Raw genomic sequence first — 22,495 nt, forward strand, 5'->3', positions numbered from 1 at the left:
CTAGGGCGCTGGTCCTCACTGAGTGTCTGCAGCAGTTGTTTGATTGTCATGGGTAATTGTCTCCTGATGACACGTTCTCGTTCCTTTTGCCCCTTTGCTTTTGTGTTCTGAAAAAGGTGCCATGCTTGCAAAATGGGAATTTCGATTTCTTCTCTCATATTGAAAATAAGATCTAGCAAGAAGCTTCTTATTTAAGCAGTTCACACACCCAACAGAAAGGACAGTTGCTCATTGTGTCTCAGGAGGAAGGAAAGGGGACTCACACTGCATGATCGTTTCCTACCCTCCCCTTAGTCTTGACTTAAAGGAAGACCCGGAATTCTTTGTTTTGGGGTGTGCAAGATGACTCCCTGGTGCTTCCCAGGTGGGAATGTGTGTGTCCACTAGCATAACGCATGGCTCTGTCATTCAAGATTGCGGTTTTGAACACTCTTTTGAATTGGATTCAAGAATCTGGTTTGTTGTTTCTGCATATTTTAAATGTGTGGCCCTGTGTTTACCAATTCTTATGGCAGTACTATAAAGTGTCCACCACCTGTCATACTGAGGTTCAGAAAATTAGAATGGAATGGTTGGGTGCTGCCTACGGCTGCGTCCACAGTGCAAACATGTGTGTAGAGACAGTCTGGCTGGTCATACCTGCTGTATACACTCCAGAAGGGAGCAGTCCGCAAAGCCCCTCCAGTTTAAAACCTGTTTAAAGTATATGGGTAACTGGGTAAAAGCCATCTCTGAACACCGGGCTGGAATAGAATTGTGCGTGCCTAAAGTAAAACTTTACAATGCCCTTCTATTCTTAACAGTTCTCGTTTAATTACATGCTTGTCCTGTGAAAATATAGACTTTTTTAGTCCACGAAATAATGGTGAGACAGTATTTGTCAGGGAACTGCTGTCTGCCAGGCGCTGTGCTCACAGAGGAAGAGAGTTTAAAATACGCTTATATGACGTAGGTATTTGTAATGTAGACATAGAAAAACCATTTGCCCAATATTCATCTTTTTAAATCATTATTCCATATTTTATTTATTTTTTATTGAAATATAGTTGACTTACAATGTTTCAGGTGGGCAGCAAACTGACTCAGTATATGTTTATATATATGTGTGTGTGTTAGTCACTTAGTCGTGTCTGATTTTTTGCAACCCCATGGGCTGTAACCCGCCCGGCTCCTCTGTCCATGGAATTCTCCAGGCAAGAATACTGGAGTGGGGATTCAGTCTCTTCTCCAGAAGATCTTCTGGACCCAGGGATTGAACCCAGGTCTCCTGCATTGCAGGCAGATTCTTCACCCTCTGAGCCCTTAGGGAAGCCTATATACATATACATATACATATACATATACATATACATATACATATACATATACATATACATATACATATACATATATGTTCTTTTTTCAGATTCTTTTTGATTATAGGTTATTACAAGATGTTGAATACAATTCCGTGTGCTATACACCAGGTTCTTGCTATTTATCTATTTTGTATATAGGAGTGGGTCTATTTAATTCCGAACTTCCAATTAATACTCCCACCCCCTTTCCTCTCTGGTAACCATAAGTTTGCTTTCTATGTCTGTGAGTCGATTTCTGTTTTGTAAATAAGTTCACTTGTATCATTTTTTAAAGATTCTCCATATAAGTGATACCAAATGGTGTTTGTCTTTCTCTGTCTGACTTACTTCACTTAGAATGATCACCCCTAGTTCCATCCATGTTGTTACAAACAAGCCCAATATTTCTTAAAGGCAGAGTATTTTGTGGAATTCAAGGGACACAAAATTCTTACAGCTGGTTGTACTGGAGTGGTTGGGATGGCACCATAGTGCATCCCAAGTTAAGCGTGGTACTTAACTGGAAGACGGGTAGATTTTGATACAGGAAGAGGGAGGGTGCGGAGATGGGAAGGCAGCTCATTTTACAGTCAGGCGAGTCAAGGCATTTAACTGCAGCAGGATCTCTGTGAGAGACTGGAGGGGAAATGGGGAGGAGGGGTGGGGTGATGAAGCTTCTCACACTTTCCATAAGAACTGTGTGGGGTTTTCTGAGAAGACTCCCACCAGAAAGATGCATTATATGTCTTTCCTGCTAAATATTGGTAACTTGCAATCACTATGGATATGTTTCTGAATCCTTCTGTGCCTTAGTTTTCTTATCTGTAACATGGGGATAATAGTCATTCCTCTTTGGCTTGATGGGAGGATTAAAGAAAATTATACATGGAAAACAGTTAACACAGTGCCTGACATATTTCATGTTCAATACATGTTAGCTGTTGCCATCATAGTCATGATCACCTGTGCAGACATTCTCTAAAGGTGGTAAGTTATTTCTGCCAGTTTATTGGAATGTCCTATCTCCAGCTGAGTGTACAATGACAGTCCAGGACGTAGAAAGCATTTTCCTTCCCATTCTCCCAAACACACAAACACAACCTGGTAACTTAGCCGTTTAACCATTTGAAATGAAACAGTAATCAAGCAAAATTAAGACAGGCCAAAGAGGTTGGTTGAGGAAACCTATATGATCCTTGTTCAAAAATGAGCATGGCTAAGTGGCATGAAGAGAGGTTCAGATGTCAAATTCTGGCACCAAAGTTTCACTAGAGGTAAACTTCATTAACATCTCTTCCAGACTCACAGTGGAGCCGGGAGTTTCTTTCTTCTAAACCTTTAATATTCCTTGTTGGAGAAAAGGGAGGCGCCCCAGGTGAAGGTTTGTCTCACCTGCCTGCATCCAGCTTGCTTGATCTCAGGCTTTTTTGCCTTTTGCAGACTCTCCCTTTCTACCTGGAGCCCCCATGGAAAAGAAGCCACACGGGGTTATGCAATCAAGCAGCCTCTCTTCGCAAATGCAGTGATTTATTTGAGGGGTCAGGGGCAAATGCTAATGCAGTAACTTACAGCAATTCAGGAACCTTATCTTCCATAGGGGATCTCTGCTGGTTGCACTGGGGGCCCTGCAGGCTCCCATCTCCTAGATTTTGCCAAAGCTGCTGGCGCAGTAATGCCAAACAGATGAGGAAATAAGCTAAATGCACCCCTAGATTTGTCTTTCTCCAGAAATCCCACTGGTAGTGTTGGGAACTTAGCTGTCTGATGGCAAAAGGGTGCTGAGAACAGTAAACTCAAAACTCTCACTAGGAGGAAAATGGCATGGTGAGCTGTAGAGTTTGCTTGTGTGTGAGTGTATGTGTCTTTGTATGTGTCTGTGTGTGCATGTCTGCCTCTGTGTCTGTGTGTATGTTTGTGTGTGTGTCTGTGTCTGTGTGTCTGCCTGTGTGTGTCTGTGTGTGTGTCTGGGGTCTGTGTGTTTGTATCGATGTGTGTCTGTATATGTCTGTGTTTGTGTCTGTGTGTGTTTGTGTGTGTCTGTGAGTATCTGTTTGTTCATGTATCTGTGTGTGTGTATATGTGCCTTTGTGTCTGTGTGTATCTGTTTGTTCGTGTATCTCTGTGTGTGTGTCTGTGTGTACGCAGGTGAGCAGGGTCGATTTTCTTGAGTTTCCTTCTCATATTCTGAAAATAGTCCTCCCTACCCCCACCCTTCAACATGGAGCCAAACTCTTGGGGAAATGAAAGATCCAAAGATGGGTAATGAAATTTTTGTTTCACTTTAGTCCGATGGTTCTTCAATCTGATTACACATTGGTATCCCCTTGGAGAGCTTTTAAAATATCGACAAGGATCAGGTCCCACGCCCAGGACTTCTAACTTGGCTGGTCGGAGTGGAGCTGGGCATAGATGACCATGTCTAAAGTAAGCATCTTGTGTGTTCTAGACACAGGTAGGTACAAGCAAAGTCAGTCCAATATTATCTAGAATATCCTCTGCTTAAACACCTTGATCCATTCCCCTAAGCAAAGCCTTGATGGACGCAGTTTCAGAAGCAACATTTCTGATAGCTTAGAGACTTTACCTGTACCTACTGCCCCTTCTCTGCAGTGAGAGTTTCCCACACAGAAAGAGGGTGGATGCCTCCTCTCTGGGCTGGAGGGCTCCTAATTCAAGTCCAGGGATCCAGTCCTGTCTCCATGGGCATCCATACAGGAGACAGGGGCTCATAAAGCTTCTTTCTGTTCCTTAGGACAGGCAGGCAACATGGCAGGTCATATAAGAAGATCAGAAGTTTGAAAGACCCTTGGAGCTGGAGTTTCAGATGCAAACTATTTATACTAAACAAACAACAAGGTCCTACAGTGCAGCACAGGGAATGGTATCCAATCTCCTGCAATAAATCATAAAGGAAAAGAATAGTTAAAAGGGGACTTCTCTGGTGGTTCAGTGGTTAGGACTTTGCACTTCCACTGCAGGGGACACAGGTTTGATCCCTGGTCTGGTGTCTAGAATCCCACATGCCCCATGGTGAAGAAACTCAGTAACTAAATAATATTTCTTGCACCATTAAAAAAAAAGAAAAGAAAATACAAAAATCCACGATGAATAAAATGTAAGAGTTTAAAAAGATCTATATATGTATAACTGAGTCACTTTGCTGTACAGCAGAGATGGGCATAACATTGTAAATTGGCTACACTTCAATTAAAAACAAAAACATATGTTCAGTGCACTTAACTCCTGACCAGGCGATACTCTCAGCACTGGGAGATGGACAGGACAACCATTCCAGCCCTCAGAGAGTGCACATTCTAACCCAAGAAAGCAGACAGCAAACTAGTGAATAAATGTATACTATAATTTCCTAGGTGGTGCTAGTGGTAAGGAAGCCGCCTGCCAAAGCAGGTAGATGTAAGAGACGCAGGTTCAGTCCTAGAGTTGGGAAGATGCCCTGCAGGAGGGCCTGGCAACCCACTCCAGGATTCTTGCCTAGAAAATCCCACGGACAGAGGAGCCTGGCGGGCTATAGTCCATGGTGTTGCAGAGAGTTGGACACAACTGAAGTGACTTAGCACACAGCACGCATGTAATTTCAAGCAGTGATGAGGGCTTTGAAGAAAGATGGAGCAGAGTGAGGAGGTGAATTGCTGGAAGGGAGGTTGCACTGGGGGCCCTTCAAGTTCCTGTTTCTGAAATTTTGCCAGAACTGCTAGATCAATAGTCCCCCAAAGAGGAGGAAATCAGGCAGATGCGTTTCACCATATTTCTCTCTCCAAAAATTCCATTGACCACTTTTGAATGGGTGGCCAGTAGAAGCATTTCTGGCAAGGTGGCAGTTTCTTAAATGTCATTATTCTAGTGTCATTCAGGAATCTGGAATGAGTGAAAGGGCTGTGTGTCGATCTGAGGGAAAAGCATGCCACTACTGGGAACAATAGAGGCAAAGAGAGGCCACCTTATCTGATGTGTTCTTACCCAGCCCTCCCTTTAACCTGTTTCCATCATTCATTCATTCAGGGACCTAATGAGGCTGTCAAGGTCTCATACCATAATTTTTATTTTTTTCATGCTGCTCCTTTTTGAAATTGTGCTTAAGCTAAATCCCTCATGTTAGGTTTTAAGCCTGGTGGTTCTCTTGGAAGAGGGGGAAATAGAAGCAGAAATTTGTTCTCAGAGTAATAATTTCTTCATACCCTTGAAATCCTAGGATTGCTGTAGGACTGTTCCTTCCCATCTAGAAGTCCAGGGCCTTTCCAAGGTTACTCAAAAGTCCTACTTTCTCTCCCCTGTTTTTGAGACTTTCCCAATATCCTCCCAATCCATGCAACCTCGGGCAAGTCTCTTAACCTTTCTGGACACACAGGAGTGATGCTGAGAAAAGTGCTTGATGCTTTTTGAATTTCATTTACTTTTTTCACATGAAAGTATATGACTGACTCATAGTCTGTGTCATGCTGTTGTGTGAGTTATGAAAAGAAAAAGCCAGCACATCTTGGCCACTTAGTACATTGAAATCTATTTGTCATTTGAACCAGTGAAAATTCCATGACTAGTTTTGTTTGGCAGGATGCAGAGGAGGAGGAGGATGGAGCAGAGTTGGTGTGATACGCTTTGCCCTCTGCTTTGGGAGGAGACAAGTGACACAAATGAAAATGTGGGTATTGGGGGGTATCGCAGGGTTGATCTGGAAGAGAAGCTTGTGGGTATTGGTTAGGAGAGCTTGTCAAGCTTCACGCCTGTTTCTTATGCTTTGCAAATGCAGTGCTGGGCAGAGGACCTGGCCGCTGTCAACCTTTTTGGTTCTGTAGAGCTCTAAAGCGCTTTCAGAATCTTCAAAAACCACGGTGTTCACTCAGCAGCTTAGAAGAATTTGGGTTGTGTATGATTTCCTTCTCCAGGATTGAAACCCTCTGGAGATATTTGTGGTAAATTTTAGGAACCAAATGTTAAAGTTGACAGAAACCCTCATTGTTCAAGGGCTGGAATTTTATTTTATTTTTTAATTGGAGTATGATTGCTTTGCAATATTGTTAGTGTCTGCTGTACAACAATGTGAATTAGTTATCTGTATGCATATATTACGCTCCGTTGTGAGCCTCCCTCCTCACCCCAGAATTTTAAATAATATTTATTTCACATTACATCTCCAGACCAGCTTTAGTTTCTGAAAACCAGAAGGATTGTGTAGGGAGGATGTGGTGTGGAGGATGGGATGGCTTCCTCAAGGCAGATTCTGACCCTCACAACAAAAGCGTGTTTGTCCTCTGGTAACAAAATGGACTAGAACCGAGGCCGTTTTGGAAATAAATGTGTGAATGTAAAACTGAATGTTAGACAGTAGCTCTAGAAAGTACCTGAAACTTACCATGTTTAAATATGTACTGTTGAATATTATCTCACCTCTCAAGAAAGTACCAAACACCTTTCAGAGTGGGAAGAAGGGATTTTTCACAAGTGACAGATGCTCCCTGAGAAGGTTAGCAGGCGGATTTTGCAGCCACCTGTCACCTCAGGGAGAGGCAAGGAACAGTATTTGACTAATGACTTGGTAAAGCAGGAAAGCCAACTGAAAACGTGCCTCTCTATTTCGTCTTTTAACTGTGGGAAAGTAACTCAGACATTGACAGTTGCTACCTCTGAGTGTCAGATTTATTCAGAGCAATAACAACGAACCAGTGGCTTCATTAATGTTATTCTCCTAAAGAAGCAGATTTTAATGTATAACTCAGGGAGTACTCTTTGCAACCTTAGTGATTCTGAATACAGCTATCAACAATTTATAATAGCCTGTTTTAGTACTTTCTGATGAAGCTTAAAATTGACAAATAGAAAAGAAAATGATACCTGTAACAGTTATTATCACTGGATATGCTTAGGTTGTAAGCTTAAATGGCATCACAGCTTTGCGGTGAATAACCCAGCTTTCCAGGGAGGTCATAAACCCTCTAGCCCATGCCTGGCCTAGAATTCTTTACGTAATGGGAAAACTTCTTTATGTAAAGGGAATGTATTCCTTCCAAGCTCTAAATCTAAGGTCATTCCAAGGTACTAGTTCAAAAAAGATTGAGAGATAATTTAATGAGGACTTCAAACAGGATAAAAGAAGTTGTGAACTCTCCGCTCTATCTAGAATGGAGAATTTATCTTAAAAATGTTTGAGAATAAAATATCCACCAAGTTAAGACCTTCCCTAGAAAATACTCACCGAATGTGCCTTTGTATTCCTCTTTTGGGTAAATGTTTCTCTCCGTGGGAAAACACACACCTGTACATACACACACGTGCACACACTCGTGAAAATGTTTTGTGTGTGTGTGTGTATGTGTGTGCCCAGTTGCTTCAGTCGTATCTGACTCTTTGTGACCCCATGGACTGTATAGCCCATCAGGCTCTTCTTGGGATTCTCCAGGCAAGAATACTGGAGTGGGTGGCCGTAACCTTCTCCAGGGGATCTTCCCAACCCAGGGATCGGACCCATGTCTCTTACATCTCCTGCATTGGCAGGAGGGTTCCTTACTACTCCTGCCACCTGGGAAGCCCCATTGCATGTGTATACTATATATAAATACATATTTTTTCCTTAACCATGAAAGGGTTCTTTCTCTTCCTCTCTGGCCTGTCTAACCAGTTATTGGAAACTGTGAGCTTCTAACCATGTCAGGGACTTGAGAACCCAGAGAAGGTTCCTGGTCAAAAGTTGGACAGAAATCTCAACAATTGGTAAACAATCCTCCAAGGTGGAGTACGATTGGGAAGGGGATGAGAAGAAATTTCATGACCTTTTCGTTTTATTGTTATATACCAAAAAAAGTTTACATCTTTACAGTCCACGAGCACGATTACTCTCCAGAATCTAATATACAAGTTCTAAACTATGAATTTTTTAAAATACTTGCAAAAAGATCTCTACCCTTCACTTCCAGAAAGATAACTTTAATAAATTTATCCTTCTCTGTTATATTGGACGGCAGACCAGCTTTCATTCCGCCTCCAAATAACATCTTTACTAATATTCCACTTGTCTCAACAATAAGATAGCTTGTTACTTAGTTGTAACATATTTTTCCTGCATCTCTAATGGTTCTAAAGTAATATATGAGCAGTCTTTAAGTTGCACCCCAAAGATTTGATGAGCAGGGGAATATTTACTAAGTTAAGCATTAAATCATCCCACGTGATGGCAAGTGTAACCCCCCCAGAGACGGTCATTTTCATCGTTCAATACTTTATGTTGTCAAGATAAGCAATTTAAAAAATTCTAACGACTCTTCTCCTTCACTAAATACTTCTGAGTACATGGCACATATTAGGATATTCCTTATTATCCCCATAATAGCATGAGGTATCCATTTTCTGTTTTAAACAGGTTTCTGGACAGAGAAGTTAAATTTTTGCATAAGATCACACAGCTATTAGGGTCTGCCCAGGGGGCTCAGTGGTAAAGAACCCACCTGCCAAAGCAGGAGATACAGGTTCGATTTCTGGGTCAGGAAGATCCCCTGGAGAAGGAAATGTCAACTCACTCCAGTATTCTTGCCTGGGAAATCCCATGAACAGAGGAGCCTGGTGGGCTACAGTCCATCGGGTCACTAAGCATAGGACGCATCTTAGCAAGTAAACAGCAACAACAACAGCTATTAATTGGTAGAACTGAGTCTTGAACTGTGGTTTGCTTCTCTCTCTCTCTTTTTTTTTTTAATGCTTCACTCTTTCTCCTGCCAAAATATCCATAAGGATTAACAAGCCATTCATCAATTATTGGAGGGAAAAAGGTGTACATCTCAAAGGATAAGACTTTGAACTCATAGGTAGTATTTCCTCTAATGTTCAAAATACTGTTTTTGTCTTCTATTACTTATCAGAGTTGGGAGTACTACTTTTACATAAATCAGTAGTGGAGATCACTTACTTTTCTTAATAAATCTAACATAGTGGCAGTTCTAGGCCTAGCCTGTGTTTTGGATTTCATTTGAAAATCTGTTTCAAAATCTAATAATGCCATCTAGTTGGGGAGGGGAAAAAAAGTGCTGGAAAACCCAGGGGCTCACCAATAGATGGATAATAATGGATATGACAGCTCCGCCACCTCTTTCTAGATGTCAGTGAACATTTTCCAGGACTGAGTGAAGGGTGATCTCTGAAGAATTGTAGAACAGCAGTGGTGAAGGTTTTGATTGCAATCACATTATTTTAGTTTTGGACAAGGCTTTCAAATTATTTAAAAAAAAAAAACTCAGCTTTCTCGCTGGAGATCTCCAAGGTTAAACAAGATCGCGTGATTCATCAAGGGAATTTTGGAGTAGGGTTTAATGCACAACACTAAACAAGATCTCTCAATATATAATTATAGCCTGCATCAATAGTACAGCTAAGAGAATTGATTTCTTCTTATGTGACTTCACTGTCCCTTTACATATTGACTAAGAAAAACCACCTCAGGCCACCTTCCTGGAACAGGGTGCGTAAGCAATGAGCCAACTTAAGAAAAGCAACAGTGTATTGAGCACTTACTATTTATCAGGCACTGGACAAAGTGCTCTGATTCATTCATTCATCAACTATGTATTGAGTGCCTTCCATATTCAAAACCTCACAGGAGGCTCTGGAGATATAGAGCCTGTTATATCTCATAGATATAACAGTCCTGTCGGATGCAAAAGCCTGCCGTTATACAGTGTTGGCCTTTATTCCACACAGTTTCATTTTTCCCAGACAGGATGATGCTGTTTTGACTTAGAGAGAGGCCTCCTTTGCTAACGGAGGGCGCACGAGAAGGAAGCAAGCCCAGTCTCCAAGTCAGACATCCTGGTTAGAATTCTCCATGTGGCCACTTGGCTGCTTACTGTGTGGTCCTGAGCAGAGAGCCTTACCTCTCCATGCCTCAGTTTCCTCAATTATCAAAGGAAGAAAACAGTGCTTACCTCATAGGTTGGCAGTGAGGATTAAGGACATTTGAATATATAAAATACTTAACATGGGATCTTGCAGATAGCACGTGTACTGGTAATGATGTCAGCCTTTGTCATCATCATCTTCATCTTCATTAGTAGTTGTAAACTTCTTATACAGAGTTTTGAGTTTTCTTCCCAAGACACTTCTCCCTAACTGGCCCTACTTCAGCAGACTCTTTCCTGAAGTTTTCAGCTTTGCACAGAGGAAGCAGTGCCCTACCTCAGCCTCACACTGAAGTCAGAGAACCACAGTGGGAAGCAGCTGATTCAGCAGGGGCATGAGGACTCTCAGACCCAGACAGTTAGTCTGGATTTCCGGATCCAAAGCCAGTTTTAACAAGCATTCTGAAAGCAGTGTCTATGGTGGAATGCAGAGGCTTTAAGGCAAGATGCCTATTAGGAAAAAGAGAAGTTGAACTCAGAACCCATTTCTTCAAATCATATTTAAACACCTCTCTTATGTTTGACTCTTTGCAACCCGAAGGACTGTAGCCCGCCAGGCTCCTCTGTCCATGGAATTTTCCAGGCAAGAATACTGGAGTTGATTGCCATTTCCTACTCCAGGGGATCTTCCTGACCCAGAGATCAAACCTACATCTCCTGCACTGATAAGTGGATTCTTTACTACTGTGCCACCTTCAAATGGGGTGGTAGACTAGCTTCATCATAGCTATGCTAAACTATAATTGAAATGCTTCCGTTGCTGATTTTACTTCCCATTTCTACTTTAAAACTGTGGAGATAGGTGGAAATTTAATTAATTACCCAAGCTAAGCTCAATTTCACTTTTGTTTAATAGGCCTTTTGCCCTAGAAACTCTGTATTCTGCCATGTACCCCTACCTCTGACTGCTTATTAGCTTGTATCATAGAACTAGTAAACAGTTCCATGATACTTTAAACCAATGAAAATAATAACTAAGCTACAAGCCCTGCTATTCATTGCCTGGATGGAGAAGCAGTAGATTTGAATTATTAATGAGATGGACAGTAGATAATCTATTTTATATTCTTACTTTGTAGGGAAATGTTCTATATTTTGTAGTGCTCAGCAAAATAATATTCTGTATTTAAGTAACACTTAGCATATGATTAACCACAATCAACATTTATGTAAACCTCAGCAGACTTGAACCCTCCTTCAATGAATGCATCTTCATGCCACTCTTCTCTTTTTTTATGATTTTTAAACTTTTTTCTGATGCCATCCTTCTGATTAGGTGGGAAATATTATTTTTTCATTGAGCAGTTCAGGTTAGAAGTATTCTCCAAACTGTGTGCTCAATCAATGCATTCAAATTTGCTCCATGTTAATTCACATTCCTTTTTTATCGCTTTATTTCACTACAGGATATTTGATTTGCAATATTGTATTAATTTCTGCTGTATAGTGAAGAAATTCAGTCATACATATATGCATTCCTTTCCATATTCTTTCCCCTCATGGCCTTTATCAGAACACTGAATGTAGTTCCCTGTGCTGTACAGCGGGACCTTGTTGTTTATCCATTTTATATGTAAGAGTTTGCTTCTACCTACCCCAAACCTCCAATCCATCCCTCCCCTACTGGCCTCCCCCTCGGCAACCGCAGGTCTTTTCTCCATGTCTGTGAGTCTGTTTCTGTTTCTTAGATAAATTCATTTGTGTCATATTCCACATATAGTCCCACGTATAGTTACTTCACATTCTCATTTCATATTTCTTGGAGGCAGAACCAAGCAGCAACTTGGTACAATGGTGTAGTGGAAAGTGGCTTGGTCTTTGGAGGCAGAAAAACCTGAATTCATGTTGTCTCTTATTTATGACTTTCTTGCATCCTAAAAAAAGATACAGATTTAGGTTAAGAGCTATTGAGATATAGATGATCAATAGATTATTGCTGATGCCTGTGTTTACTATGAGTGAGACATCTTGTCCATTCATTTGGTGTTTAATAAATATGGCAGAGCGCTTGGTAGATAGTAGGCACTGCTTCAGTACTTGTGAGTTCAGGGGTGGAGGCATGCCTCCTGCCCTTGAGGTGTTCACAGCTGATGGAGGAGAAGGTAAGAAATAGACACTTAGAACTCAGAAAAGGCTGTGGTTTGAGTTAGCCCAGTACACTGTGGAAACCTCTAGGAGGGAGGTCTGGATTGAAAAGGAAAGGTTTCCCCAAGGAGGTAATTCTCGAGTTACACCTTCAAAGATTAGGTAGGTGTTCAACAGATGAAGAAAAGATGGACATAGGAGAGGGGCTCCTTGCAAAAGAGAGGAGCCCCCACCAAAGCAGAAATGCCAGGAGAGTGGTGACTCCTAGGAAGGAGAGCCCTGGGTGGGGGGCTGCATTATACGGACGCCAGGCCCATGTTGTGAAGGAATTTGGACCATATGCTCAAGACCAATCCAATGGGCCATGGGAAGCATCTTAAACACGGGCACAACTCTCCACCCAGTCTGACACAAGATCCTTGCCTGTTGAAGTGTGACTGTGGCTGCACCCAGGCTGATGCTGCAGAGACTGGCGTGGAGAAGGGGCTGCCTCGTGCCAGCCAGAGCGAATGAGAATCTGCAGAGTCCGAGCATCCTTGAATTATGTTGCTTATCTTTTGTTATTCCCCTGTCTTGTCTTTTTAAAGAGGAAAGAGGTCAAAGAGGAAAGCAACTGCTTGAGGATGTCATTAGGTTGCCATTCAAGGAGTCTGGGAGGAGGAAGGGCAGATGTTAGTGCTACACCCAGGATATTCAGGGATGCATTCAATTCAGCAGGCATGTATTGATTGTCTTCTAGGGCTGGGAGTCAAAAATCAGGAATCCCAACCCTGGTCCTTGTCCTGGGAATCATTTGATCTGTGGGCAAGGGAAGCTGATTTAGAATAACAGGCAAATGTCTCTTATTCAAGTATGCCCTGTTGCCTCTTCACATTCCTAACAACCTGGAAATAGAAATGCAGTGATGTTAAACAGTGGACCTCGACTATTCTGGGTTCCTCCTGAGAGCAAATACCCATGCAGGAAAAAAAAAAAAAAAACCCTCTATATTATTGCTAAAATATGTTCCTAGGGGCTAACATTTCAAGTTTGGCAAATACAAATAGAAGGGAAAGAAGAGTTTGGGAATCACCTGGTGGTCCAGTGGTTAGAACTCTGCTTTCACTGCCAAGGGCCCAGGTTCAATTCCTGGTCAGGGAACTAAGATCCCAAAAGCTGTGCAGTGCTGCCAAAAAAAAAAAAAAGACAGAGAATTTTGATGCCATCTCCTTTTGGTTAAGTATTGCCATCATGCCAGTGGTCTTGCCCCAGTACAATAGTCTGTATGTAGTAGACGCTGAATAAAAATTAAATGAGAGAATGCAGTAATGGTGCCTTATTTTGTTGCCGGCCTTGTTTTAGGCAGCAGAATGGAGGAAGGCGGAGGAAGGAGCCCCTCTGCCTGTCAGGACAGAATGTGCAGGTATCATTTCCTCTCAGATTCAGCCAAACAAAACCTGGGTACGTGGACACATCCGGATGAAACAGAGGCTGAGAATATCATGGTGTTCCAGGTGGCCCTGTGCCCAGTTAAAAATCAGAATAAGCAAAGGAGAAAGGCGGATATGGAGGGACACATAGCAATGTCTAGTGCCAGTGACGCATGGACCCTTTAAATAAATGACTTGAGAGCTCAGGTGGCAGAATTCACCTATGTCGAATGACAGCCCAGGAGGCCATGATCCTCAAAGCAGTCTTCGGAGAAGTTTGTCGAGTTCCATGGAAGAGTGAAGCTCTGATCTGGGGTTTGACAGGCATGGCAGGTATGAGTAGGCTCTCGCCAACATGGCTGCTCCCTCCTAGGTCCGCTGGCGAGGTTAGAGCCCCGGCAGGCAGCCTCTCCCGTCCCGTCTCCACGACTTGGCACTTGCAGTTCTTCCCTGCTGACGAGCATCCCACACACTTCCCTGCTTTCTGTATGGCTGCTCTTCACTTGAATTGTTCCATCTTTTTGCAGATAGGTCTTTATCAACAGATGGCAAGGCCATCTCTAATGAGATACAGAGTATCGTTCAGATCCTTTGCAGTCACTGGGTAGGGCTGGCATTATGTTGAATAAGCTAGCAAGCTTCTGCCCCTGTAGTTACTAAGGCATCTTCAGCCTTCCTCTGCCCTTTATAGATGCAGTGGAGTCTGTGATGCAGCCATGGCTTTGGGGAAACAGAAGGAGCTCTGAATCATGAGGCAGAAGGCCTGGGTGTAGGTCCTCGGGGCACTCAAGAGATTTATTCTCTCTGGCCGGCCATTGGGATGAAAGAGCCCTAGATGACCAATGGGCAACATACAAAGGGGAGACCAGTCTAGGCTGGACCTCTAACCCTGGCAGTTAACTCACTTGGCAATTGTGGAAAGTTTTCTTTATCTCTGAGTCGTGGTTTTCTCATCTGTAGGGTGGATATAATAATGCACTCCTCAGGCTTTTGGAAATGGAATAAGAATATACTTAAAGAATGAAGGCAGTCAAAGTGGCTATTATTTTTCTTGCCTCTTTCATCTGTAAACACTGATAATAAAAATACCTTAAATTCGACTGAGTCCAAAAGTGAGATTTAGCTTTATTAAAAGTACAGTAAAAAAGAAACAAAACAGGAATTCTGCTGTATTGAAGATCACATTATTCACCCCATCCACAAAATTATATGTCATTTTTCTGAAATCCAAACAATTGTCTGAGTACAGGGCATATCCATTGTAGTAAAAAAAAAAAAAAAAAAAAAAAAAAAGCCAAGTCTTTCAAGGCTGCGAGAATAAAAAAAAATAACTCAGGTCAAATTCTCCCATGAGGTCACAATATTAGTGATATCAATTGCTTTCTTCCGTTCAATACCGTGACAAAAAAAAAAAAAAAAGAAAAAATGTTAAGAGCAGCTATTTATTTGCCAGTACTGAGAAGAGAGAAGCAGGCAGAGATCATGTGTTAAATCAGCTAAGAGATGTCTTTGGAGGAACTTTCAATCAGTCTTTATTCTTTATTTTTTTAAAACAATATTGGAAAATAAACTGTGTTGGACCAGGACAGTATGTGCCGCCACTGCCCCCCCGCCCCATTCAATGCTCCTTCTAATTTGTGTTATAGAGTAGAAGCTCTGAGCACAAACATTTTATAATGACTTCCTGATGATGTTCTGGCCTCAGATTCTTTCTTGTGGATGCAAGGGAAATAAACTCAAAAAGTACTTTAAGCTCTTAAATTCTGAATGAGCACAATATAATCAACCCTGAATGCTTCAACTTTCCCTTGAACCTTCTGCTTGATCCACCTAAGCAGTTATTCCAGGAAATTGTCATCACTACCCAGGCTTGGAATCTGGAAATATCTTTACTCAGCCCCTTTTATTGACTTCCCATGTAAGCAAAAGCAGATCTTTCGACTCTTTTTCTACTTAATCCAAGTTCAAGGCTATTTGTAAATACCTAATCTGAATGGAGCACCATGTAATCTCCAAAGAGTGGAAAAAACTCAAAACCCTACAGTCTAGCAGGACTGACTAGTGTAAGTGCCAAGAGAAAGGTGCAAATTTAGTAACATGGGGCTTCCAGGAAGAATGATTACCTCCACACTGGGCACATCAGGACTAGCTTCGTCTAAAAGGTAAGGTTTTATATCACAAGTTGCAAAATGACCACCTGTGACCCAGATCCTCAGATGGGTTTAATTTGTTCTGTACAGTGTTGTTTTGATAAACTGAATTCCTTGTTGCTTAGCCGTTAAAGTTTGGGGAGGTTTTCTATTTAAAGTCTATATCCTTCTTCTCTTAAGAGATTGGCGGAGCTGGCATCACTGGTTCACCCTTCCTTCCAGTTACAATCGGCTCAAGAGATTGCCCTTGTCAACAGAACAAGCATGCTTCATTTCCCACCACTCTCTATTGCCCTAGGCTTGCCCACTCCAAGTCTAGACATGGAGAAGTGGAGGACAATGCTGTAAAGTGAGGAGTTGCCCTGTGGATGCCCTTGAGCACCAACTAAAGTCTTGTCATTAATACCACAAACCATGGGAACCATCAGAGTGTTGAGAGCCATCATTTAGGTTGATCAGAGTGCCCCAGGCATCCAGTCTAGAAGGGAAAAGGAAGAAAGGTGGGCGGAAGGCAGGGAAATCTGAAAGGCAGTTGCTATCATTCCTTAAAGCCCATGTCTCCATTTTTAAAAATTTATTTTATTTTTAGCTGTGCTGGGTCTTCGTTACTGTGAGGGCTTTCCTCTAGTTGAGGCACGCGGGGGCTACTTTTCAGCTATGGTGTGTGGGCTTCTTATCGTAGTGGCTTCTCTTTTTGCAGAGCACGGGCTCCAGGGCACACCAGCTTCAGTAATTGTGGCTCCCCGGCTCAAAAGCACAGGCTCAGTGGATGTGCCACACAAGCTTAGTTACCCCGAGGCATGCGGGCTCTTCTCAGCCCAGGAGGATCCGTGTTCCCAATCCATGTTCCCAGCACTGGCAGGCAGGAAGTCCCATCTCTCCACTTTTGATCCCTCTTTCTTAATCCTACATGGAAATTCTGTAGACTGAACTGGAAAGAATACTGGACTGTAAGTCAGAAAACTGGGCTCCGGTTACAGGTCTGCCCTCTCTAGCTAGCACAGTACATGGGCCAGATTTGGGCTTCCTAGACCTCCCTTTGCTCATGGTGAAATGGCCATGAGGGTAATAGTGACCTCCCAGGATGATGGTGGGGATTAAGCATGACAATATTTTGGACGGTCTTCATGGACTATGTTACCACTCCCTCCTGACTTCATTTCTGCAAATTTCTCCATGTCAGCAGGCTCACCCCCATCTGTTTCTTATTGATCAGCTTTGACTTTATTCAAGCTCAGATTCCTCCTGAGCCTCTTGTTTTTGTCTTCTTAGTTGGGGCATAAAGTCAAGATTTCAGGGTAGAAAGAACTGGAGGGACAATGAAGGGCCCCCTACTTGCTGTAGCCAACTCCCCTCTAGCCTCTCCTTGAATCCCTCTGGGAATGGGCCCTCACTCCTTACTATGACTATTCATTTTTTTACCGAAACCCTGTCATTTTAACCCATTAGTTCTAGTAACTGTGTGCTCTTTCAACAAACAGAGTAAGTCTGCTGTTTCTTTGCCAGAAAAATTCTTGTTCTTATAAGACAGTTATGCAGCCATCTCCCTACTACTGGATCTTCCTCTTCAGGTGAAATTTGCAGTTTCTCCAGTGTATTCTTTTTCAAGTCCCCCCTCCCAGCCTGAAGTTCTGCCCAACTTGCACCATCTTTCCATACCAGCTGCTTGTCCCCTCCTTCCCCTCCTTATCCCAGCTGTCATGCACTTAGGACCTTTGATCTCATTTCACCCTGGATTACACACAAAAAAAGCACCCATAAATTGCATTGAGCAGCCTCAGCTGCATGCAACAAATTCTGGTAAATTCTCTTTTCATATTTATTCTGTTACAAATATTTTTCTAATTTTCCTTGTTATGGCTTCTTAGATACACCTGTCATTTAAAAGTGAACATTTAGTTTCCAAATACATGGGGTTTTTTAAGTATCTTTGATATTAATTTTTCATTTTGATATTAATTTCTCATTTAAATGCTTTCTCCTCTGCAATCACCTCCTATGTTTTATCAGTCTTCTAACTTTATTGAGGTTTTCAATGGCTAAGTCAAAGATCTCCCTTGGTAAATGTCACGCTGCACTAAATAATATGTGGGCTATTTTCAAACATTTTTGATACTGACTTCTAGCATAACTCCACAGTGATAAGAGAACAGACTCTGTATGATTTCAATACCTTCAGACCATGAAATTTTGCACCTTGTTTTATGTCCCTGAATATGTTCCTATGTCTCCTAGTTTATAGTCTATGGGAACTTGAATAGAATTTGTATTCTACTCTCATGTGAAAATTGTATAAATCTCTATAAATTATGCTGAATTGGTTCATGGTGCTTTTCAAGTCTACTATATCCTTCTAACTTTTCTTTATATTCATTCTATTAATTTTTGAGAGTTTGGTAGTGAAACTCCAACTAAAGATCTTAATTTAACTCCTTAAAAAAATAATTGTAATATATTCTACCTCCTATGCAGGAGACCCAGGTTTGATCCCTGGGTCAGGAGGATCCCCTGGCGGAGGGAATGGCAACCCACTCCAGTATTCTTGTCTGGAGAATTCCGTGGACAGAAGAGCCAGTTGGGTCCCTGTCCACAGGGTCGCAAAGAGCAGGACATGTTTGAGTGACTTTCACTTTCACTTTTCATAGTGGAACTATATGTAACTTTGTTCTGTATTTCCCAAGTCTCCTGTAAATGTGTTATCATAGTTTCATAATTTAAAAAAGAAAAAAAAAAAAACACCCTTAGCCCACCCCCACCTGCAACCAATTTGCCTCTCTCTCTCCCACGGGCAAAGGAGCCTGGTAGGCTGCAGTCCCTGGGGTCACTAAGAGTCGGACACGACTGAGTGACTTCACTTTCACTTTTCACTTTCATGCATTGGAGAGGGAAATGGCAACCCACTCCAGTGTTCTTGCCTGGAGAGTCCCAGGGACAGGGGAGCCTGCTTGGCTGCCGTCTATGGTGTTGCACAGAGTCGGACACGACTGAAGTGACTTAGCAGTAGCCCTTAATTCAAACTTCTCACATTCCATGCTGTGCACTGGGCCATTTATCTAAGATAAGAGTTGATGATCTCCAGGGTCATTGATGGAGCCCTATTTGGCTATACTCATACTCTTGAACATTTTTGAGTGCTTATGACAGGTCAGCCCCTGTACTAAAGTGTATGTTCCATATCATCTCATTGAATCTTCAGACTCTCATGGAAAGTCAGTACCTAGAGAGTATGTGAGGACAAGGTTAGGGATGCATGAGGTCAAGGTGGTTTTCAAGAATAACAAACCTCTTTCCCTCTTTCACGGTTGGGAAGAGGGAGGCTTTGCAGATGAACAGCTCAAGTGGCAGGGCTGGGATCAAACCCAGGCAGTCTGGCTCGGAGCCTATGTGTCTCATCATTGCCTCAGGCCTCCTCTCAGCAACTTTGTCTAATGCCTGTTTCTGAGTGTCCTTTCATTTGTTTGTTTGTTGCATAATTACTTTAGGGCTTTCACAGGATTTAATAGAAAGTGTAATTACTGTTATCATTACTGTAATGCATGAAAGCTTCTTTCTTTCCCCCTGCTTCTTTCAATAAAAGTCTATAACGCCATAGGCTGGCCACTACCACCTTCAGGAAGGTTTCTAATAGGGATATTAGGGGATGATCCCAAGACAGGTAGATATATTCAAACCCTAAGCATTGCAATGCATTCCCCCATCTCCTTTCATCCCCCTTTTATGCTCTATTTTTGTTCATAGCACTTATTTTATAATATATGATATAACTTACTTATTTATTTTTAAAAATATCTGTCTCCTTTTGCTAGAATGTAAACTCCATGAGGGCAAAAATGCTGTGTTTTATCTGCTGCTGCGTCCTCAGCTTGGCCCAGAACAGGAATACAATAAATAGATGCTGAATGAAGGATACAGCAGTGAGGAAGTCCATTATCTTTGGAGCATGGGCTTTTGACCTTGGAGGTTTGTTGTTCTTGACTACCACCTTGACCACATGCCTCGCTCACCTTGTCCTCACACACTCTCCAGTTAACGTCCACTAAGCCTCAGCTCAGCAGGGCTTAGATTTCTGCCAGAGCCTTAGCTGTTCCTTGAGGCCCACACGCCCCTCCTCTGTGCTTCCTTGACACCCTGTGTTTGCCTCTTCATTGTCCTTCCTGCTTTGCTTCCAGTAGCCCCCACTTGCAGACAGACCTCTTCTCCCTGCCCTAGGCTCTTCTCTTATTCATGTTTGTTTCCCAGCACTCAACACAGTGCCTGGCGTAGACTTGGTGCTCAGTAGTTTATTGGTGAATTTGGACTTTCCTGGAGGCCCAGGGGTTAAGAATCTACCTTGCAATGCAGAGGATGTGGGTTCAATCCCTGATTGGGGAACTAAGATCCCACATGCTGCAGAGCAACTAAATGTGTGAGTGCCACAAGTAGAGAGTCCTGTGCCGTGACACAAGATCTCCCATGATGCAAGGAAAATCCACAACTAAGACCCAACGCAGCCAAAGAAATACGTGTGTGTGTGTGTGTTAGGCGCTCAGTCACATCTTACTCTTTGCAACCCCATGGACTGTAGCTCACCAGACACCTCTGTCCATGGAATTCTCCAGACAAGAATACTGGAGTGAATAGCCATTCCCTTCTCCAGGGGATCTTCCCAACCCAGGGATCAAACCCTGGTTTTCTGCATTGCAGGCAGATTCTTTACTGTCTGAACCACCAGGGAAGCCCAAATGTGTGTGTGTGTGTGTATTTAAGTTAATTGATAAATGAAAAATATTATTTTTCAAAATGGAGCTTTGGAATCACAAGGAAAGGCACAAACTAGCTCTGAGTGTATTTAAGAACCAGAACTCAGTTGTTTACTGGTATTTAACTGGTATTTAACTTTACTGGTATTTAATTCATATTTACTGAGTGCACATTATATGCCAGGTCCTGTTCTAGTAATAGCGGACATCAGTGAACAAAACAGAAATGCCCACTATGAAATATTCTAGTGGGAGGAGAGAGAAGCTCATGGATATGATGAATAAATGAGTTAGAGTATGTTGGGAGAGATGTGTGCTAGAGAGGGAAGGTGAAAGCAAGCCAGGACAAGGGGGTGAGGAGTAGGGGCAGAAGGTGGCCAGGAAAAGTTCCATTTTCAAAGGTCTTCCTACCAAAGAGAAGACTGCGGAAGCCTTCCAGAAATATTTACTGCTTTCCTACAGTGAGCAAGGCACTCCATGGAAGCCTGAGAATTCCAAAATAGAGCTCAGACACTGGTGAGAAGACTGCCAGATCAACCAGAGTATGATAAATGTGAGCATCTGGAAATAAAATGGGACACCAGCAGGTTCTGTGAATAGAACAAACTGGCTTTCAAAATGCTATGCAGATATCACCCTGGCCAGTGTCAGCCCTTCTCTCCCTGCTCTTTGCTACACTGCCTCATAACCTGTAAAATTGCCTGCGGTGCTAGGACGATTTCTCTGAAATGTGTCCATTCATTTGAAAGAGTTATAAAGTGTAGTTCTCCAGGGTCGTAGGATCCTTAAGGGTGGCAGGGATGTGTTGGTCTAGAAGTGGTGGTTTGTCTGCTCCACGGTAGTAACATAAACTAGTGCTGCTGAGCTGGAGTTCTGGAGGAGAAAGGCCCGGGTGGGCCAGGAAGAAGTTAGATTGCAGTTGAACCATCTGTTGACACTTATCATTGGGCTCTTCAGACCTGGAAAAAAGCCAGACTTGGACCCCTGCAGATGTCATGCTGCTGTTGACACATTCCTCGCCACATCTGTGTTCATCAGGGACCTTTCACACGCAACAGCCCGACTCTAGAGCACTCTGGCCCCATCCACAGCACTTTCATGATTGCCTCTGGTGGTACCAGTAAAGGCTGCCTCTTGACCGCCTCAGCAGCATGTTCTGAGCACCTCGGCCACCAGGGGTGGTGCCAGGCCTTCATGGCCAATAAAGCCTCCAATTGGGAGCAAGACTAGGCCCTGGTTATGAGAGCCAATGTCCAGTTCCCATTTCTAGAACAGTCAGCTTTTTCCTCTTTCTCATCTGTTGAATCGTTTTCACTGAGTTCAGTGCCTTGATTAGCTCATGAACCAGCATAAATTTGGATCCCAGTCCTGGCCCCTGTCCAATAGCTGTCTGAGGAGAAACGTTTTCAGCTCTGCTACAGAGAATCCTGTTGATTCTTGAATAAATTACCCCCGGAGCTGACGTGTACTGCTGATTGGATGAATTTAATTCATAATGGTCATTTCCCTACAAAAAGTCTGAGTCTTGCTTGGAAGTTACAGAAGTGTAAAATTGATCCACGTTTGAAATCTAATGAAGGAGAATCAATTAAGTGGAAGCCTGGTCCAGTGCCCTCTTAGCTTGAGACAAAGTTTAAGTGCAGATACTCATTTCACTGGTGAATGGAGCCAAGGAGCAGGTGTGGGGGTGTTGCAGGAAGGGGGATCCTTTCTAGGGCCCGGGAGTGGGCTTTTATGAGGCGACAAGCAAGAGAATTTATTGGGAAGGGCCGCCTGGGTGGAGAGCACTCGAATAAGGGAACCCAGAACTGCTCTGCCACGTGGCTCTCAGTCTCAGGTTTTATGGTGATGGGATTAGTTTCCGGGTGTCCTCTGGCC

At 42.7% G+C, this 22,495-nt stretch overlaps 1 protein-coding gene across 3 annotated transcripts in view; it reads left to right on the forward strand.

Annotated features, from left to right (window-relative positions):
- RCAN2 (regulator of calcineurin 2) overlaps window positions 1-22,495 on the forward strand; it is a 277,144-nt gene that overhangs the window by 178,392 nt on the left and 76,257 nt on the right. The gene's annotated exons all lie outside the window — the stretch shown is intronic.

The sequence above is a fragment of the Capra hircus genome, chromosome 23 (genome assembly GCF_001704415.2).
Source record: "Capra hircus breed San Clemente chromosome 23, ASM170441v1, whole genome shotgun sequence".
Lineage (NCBI taxonomy): Eukaryota > Metazoa > Chordata > Mammalia > Artiodactyla > Bovidae > Capra > Capra hircus.